Below are 6,000 nucleotides of genomic sequence, written 5' to 3'. Positions count from 1 at the left end.
TGCCAATACGAAGGCCCTAAACCTTAAGCTTACTCTTAGCAATTGTTTTTCAGGTATCTTGCATTAAAACAAAAAATATCCATGCCTATAAATTCAAAACTAACAAACCAATCAACATGGAAAATTTAGTGGAAAATAATGGAATAGTTTCATAAGTTGCCAAACAATATATAGGTGTGGAAAGGCAATAACAGTGAAGAAAATGGAACAAATATACAAAATTGGAGAATGTATTATACAGTAACTCAAACAACAAATAGAGTTAAGCAACAGAGAATTGATAACAAAAATGTAATTAGAAAAGGAAGTAGTTAAGGGACAAAAAGAATGAACCATCAGTTAAGCTTAAGGACGTTTCCTTAGGGATTGAATTATAGGACTTTCAACATCGACTCTTCGTCTAAGAAGCAAGATTACAACTCGACGGACCAGAAATGAAAATGTCACTGCGCCTTTCAACCTCGAAAGGCAACAGGGCTCAAATCGGAACCAACGTCGAACAACGACTCAGATCACATCCATCTCAGTTTCATGCTCAAACTTTCTGCTGGATTTTCGGCCAGTTATGGTAGCTGTTGTTGCTGGTTTCCAGCGAGTTCTGGTGTGAGGTGATGGTGTTGAGATCGTGGGCTGGTGTAGGACGATTTTGGTGTTCAGAGATCACGCCGATGTTTATGGTGTTTGACAGCAGCCGGCACTAGCTGGAAATGGAGGAACTCGTCACCGGCTAGTTGCAGAAGAAGAAGGTGGCGATGGAGAGGAAGGTCGTTTTTGGACTGGTTTCCGACAATTACTCCTTGATTTTTCACTGGTTCGATTTCTTGAAGAAGATGATTTGATGAGGGTCTGATTTGTTTAAAACAGCGCCTGAAAAGGTCTCTAGGTCTAGCGTCTGTTTTTTGGTTGCTTAAGAATCAACCATGAAAATGGCTCTTGAAGAAGAAAGAGAACAGGGGGGTAGGGTGAAAGAGACAAGATCAGGGGTCTCCTTAGTCTCTGCGGCTATCAGCTGATTCTTAGGCTTTTTAGGGTCTAGCTCTAATGTGTATTTTTCACCTTTATAAAGTGTAGGGATTTTTAGGTTATATATTGTATTTTTTGTTAATTAGTCCCTAGGTCTTTTGTGTATTAGGTCCCTAGGTTTTTAAGAAAGGTGTTAAGGGTATTGGGCTCAGGAAATGGGCTTGAGAATTATGGGATATGTCCGAAAATTAGGCCTAAAATAGGTTGCTCGAGCCCAAGTTTTATTCTTTCCCCGCGAACAAGATTAAAATATGATCTCATTTATTAATTAGTACTACTCAAGTAAACTAGTTGTTAAAATAAGATTGACCATTAAAATAAACTATTTTTTGGTATTTTTCAAGATTAAAAATGACTACAAAACATTAATGAAACTATTTTTTTGTAATTTTATTTTCTTGTAATTAAATAAAGCAACCAAGTAAAAATTAGTTGAAATAGCTATATTAGGCCTAAATTAAATATTTATATGCTAAAATATAAAAAATCTTGGGGAGGGTCAAAAATCACATGTCTACACCTATTTCAAATTTGTTACTTCAAATGGAAAAACTCTTTAACCCACAATCCATAGCACGTTACATTTTGTACATATCTTTTGGAGGGGTATAAAAGGGGTGTGACATCCTGCTTTACATACTCAGTACTTTATTCGTACTGACGTCCTTTTATTTATGGAGGCTGCATGTCGTGCTGCAGTTCCTGATAGACAGGTAGGCGTAGCTTCCCCACCACAGTAGGTTGTCTAGTTCATCGGTGATTGGCAAGATCCCTTCTTCGGACTTGCCGTGGTCTTGGTATGCATTATTGTTATAGACATTATGGGTATGTCGAGGCCCTGTTCCGGCAATGTTGTAGCACTAATGTTCCTTTAGAGGCTCATAGACAGGTGTCGACTCATGTATAGTTTGATATGCCTTGTTGGCTGATTTTTGTTGTATTGTTTTATGGAGTGTGATAGCTCGTACCTTATATATAGTTTCTTGATTGTCTGGTCATTCCATGTTATGTATGTTCATGCCATCATCTTTTATTTTTGGTTTTCCATGATCCATATCTATCATTTATAATGATCTCGTTGGCCCTAAAAGATAATAAATAAAGTTAGATAAAATGTACTTTGGTGCTCGGCAAGTATGGCCGGGTGTTAGTCATGGCCCTCCAATTTGGGTCGTGACAAAGATGACATCGAAATCTACCATATTGAGAAGTAGAAGATCTATACTAGTCTCAAGACTCCCAATGGTAACCATACACGAATGGTAAACACGATCGAGAATAATAGCATCTCCCACAGGTATGGACACATACACAGGAGCACTCAAAGAATTACGAGGCATAACCAAATATGAAGCAAAATATAATGACACGTAGGAATAAGAAGAACCCGAATCAAATAGAACTGAGGCATCTTTACTATAAACTGAAACTGTACCTGTGATAACCGCGTCATATGACTTAACCTTAGGCCTGGCTGGAAAGGCATAGCATCGGGGCTGGGCTCCACCACTCTGAACTATATCTCGAGGACGGGCCCTAGTTGGCTGGCCTTCACCTCTAGCAGCCTGACCTCCACCCTCTAGTTGTTTGACCCCTACCCCTAGCTGGATAAGAAGATGGTACAACACCCAGTGTCGGTACCATGGAACGAGAACCTTGATGCTGAGAACTGATCGATGCTCGAGGCAAAATCTAGCAATGTGCCTCGGATCACCACAAGTATAACAGGACTTCGGCTGCTGTGACTGCTGACCCTGAAACTGACCCTGTCGGCCTGAGTAACCACCCTGTAAACTCTAGAGCGGAGGTGCACTAATAAGATCTGGTGGTGCACTGTAGGATAGCTGGTCTGAATAAGGCATATGAGGACCACGACTACCCGAAGCACCGTGGGATGCCTGGAGTGCTAAATGAAACGGCCTGGGAGGATGGCCTCTACCAAAGGTACCATTGCCTCTGGATGAGGCACCACTGAATCCACAAAAATGACGAGGCCTCTTGTTAGACCCCTGACCTCCTCCCTATGCTAAAGCCATCTCGACTCACCTGGCAACATTGGCATCCGTCTGAAAAGAAATCTCACTCCTGGTCTCCTTGGCCATCTGCAACCTGATATACTGAGAAAGTACCTCAATAAACCTCCTTACCCTCTCTTTATCTCTCTCTCGGTAGGAAGAAGAAGAATAGCATGACGAGCCAGATCTACAAACCGGGTCTCATACTGGATGACAGGCATAGTGCCCTGCTGAAGACGCTCGAACTTCCTCCAATAGTCCTCTCTCAGTGTGACAGGAAGGAGCTTCTTAAGAAATATCTGAGAGAACTGGTCCCAAGTAAGAGCAGGTGACCCAGGTGGTCTAGTCGATACAAAGTCCTTCCACCATCTCTTGGCGGAGCCCATCATCTGGAATACAGCAAAATCGACCCCATTGGTCTCCCGTATCCCCATGTTCTGCAGCACCTTATGGCAGCGGTCAAGATAATCTTGTGGGTCCTCAAAAGGTACACCACTGAAATGAATTGGGAAGAGCTTGGTAAACTTGTCCAATTTTAATAATCCCTCAGAAGACATAGCTGGTCTATCACTGGCTTGTGCCGCAACAACTGGCTGAACTACCCTAATTGGATGGGCTACTGAGTCTGAAACTGGGGAGCCATCTGCTCCGGAGTGTGAGTAGCAGGAGTCTGTGCTCCTCCCCCAGCCTGAGAGACGGCTGGTGCCATAGGGAATGTGCCGTCCAGTGCCACACTCTCCATAAGGCTCACTAAATGGACCAAAATGTGTTGAAGCACTGGAGTGGCGATAAACTCCTCTGGGACCTGAGCTGGTCTAACTGGTACAATCTGGGCTTGATCCTCCTCATCAAACTCCATATGAGGCTCCACTGCTGGTGCTGCTACTCGAGCTCTGGGCTGAGCTCTGCCCCTGCCTCGGCCTCTAGAACGACCTTGGCCTTGACCTTTGCCCTTCGTAAGAGCTTTCATTGGGGCTATGGCTGCTACTCAGCTGAAGATACAATGCGTGTTCTCGCCATCTGCGAGAGAACAAGAGTAGAAGAGTTCAATTAGAAATGAGAGAAGACAATCGCACGAGAGAGAAGAATAGAAGGGAGATTGTTCCTAAACTTTGTAGACTCTGGAATATAAGTACAGACATCTACTCTATATGCCTGCTCGTGAATTGTGAGACCTAGGCAACCTAGTGCTCTGATATCAACTTCTCACAACGCGAAATTTCCACCTTCTGGACCGTGATGGCGCCTAACATTTCAATAGGAAAACCAACATTAGAGGATTCTTAAGTTGACTTCAGTCAATTTTAACAATAGAAAGCAATTAAGCTAAACAGAAGCAAAAACTAAATTTGCGGAATAACATAAAACCCATAATGATTGATACAGTTCAGATCTGGTGTCACGGATCACGAATTTCTAAGAGTTACTACAAACGAAGTCTGAAAGAAAATACAATTGTTCTAAAAGAAACGAAACAAATAAGAGCTAGACAAGTAATATCGGGAGGGGGACATGCTAAAGGGGATACAAGATATGAGAATTTTAGCAGAAATGATAACGAGGACAATCAATATGCCTTTGACCAATGAAAATAATTAAACACAGTAAGGAAAAGTGTACGACATCACCCTTCGTACTTTTGCTCTCGATCTCATAGTAAAATAATGAAACTGCATGGTATCAGCCTTCATGCTTTTACTCTCAACCTCATAATATAAATCAATTGATATGGCACGGCATCACCCTTCGTTCATTAACTCTCATAAAATGGCACAACATCACTCTTTGTGCATTAACACTCCCAATATGGCATGTCATCACCCTTCTTGCATTAACACTCACAGTATGGCATGACATCACCCTTCGTGCATTAACACTCTCTCTTACTATAAAGCAATGAATAAATAACAACAGGGAGATAAAATAACAAGAACAAGCCTTACTTCCACATTTGGTTCCACAATACCAACCTCAACTTTGAAATCAATACCCAATTATCACCAAAATTCCGTAAACATGGTAAGAACGATCAATTTAACAATAACTAGTCTAAACATGGATAAAATTATCAAAGAAAGCAATGATTACAAGAAATCAAGTTCCACCCGCATCCTTAAACCCGACAACAATGCATAAGTACTTGTCACCTCACATATACATTGTACCCAACATCTAATCATGCAGAAAATAGACAAACAAGTCATATTCCCTCAAGTCAAGGTTAACCACGACACTTACCTCGCTCCAAGGACCAAACTCAAAGCTCAACCATAGCTTGCCTTTCAAACAAGCCTCCGAACTAATAGAATCTAGCAAATTACCAACCAAACGATTCAAATTAAGCCTTAGGAACTACCTACGATTGCAAAGAATTCAATTTAGGTCATTATTAGAAAAGTCAACATAAGTCAATACCCATGCTCGCTTGGTCCAAACCTGAAATTCAAACCAAAACCCGATTACCCATTCACCCCAGAGTCTGGTTATGTAATTTATTTTAGAATATGACCTCAATTCGAGGTCTTAATCCCTGTTTTACAAAAATCCTTAATTCTACCCAAAACCCCCAATTCCACCATGAAAACACAAGATTTTTGGTTGAAATCTAAGGAAATGTAGTGGAAGATTGAAAGAAACCAATTTAGAATCACTTACCAATGATTTGGGGAAGAAACGTTCTTTGAAAAATCGCCTCTAGGGTTTTTGAGTTTGAAAATTTGAAGAATGAATCAAAAATCCCGTCTAAGTACCATTTTGATCAGTTGCAGATGTCGCATTTGCGAACCTAGGGTTCACAAATGCGAACCTCACAAATGCGAAAACCACCACAGCTCTGTTTTCCTCGCAAATGCAATGAAATGTTCGCAATTGCGAACCATGACCTATGCAAATGCGTCCATTTGATCACAAATGCGACCATTTGATCGCATTTGCGATCACTGCTTCTCCCTATCCCACTTTG

This window comes from Nicotiana sylvestris, chromosome 1 (genome assembly GCF_000393655.2).
Source record: "Nicotiana sylvestris chromosome 1, ASM39365v2, whole genome shotgun sequence".
Taxonomy (NCBI): domain Eukaryota; kingdom Viridiplantae; phylum Streptophyta; class Magnoliopsida; order Solanales; family Solanaceae; genus Nicotiana; species Nicotiana sylvestris.
This window is presented reverse-complemented; position numbering follows the sequence as displayed.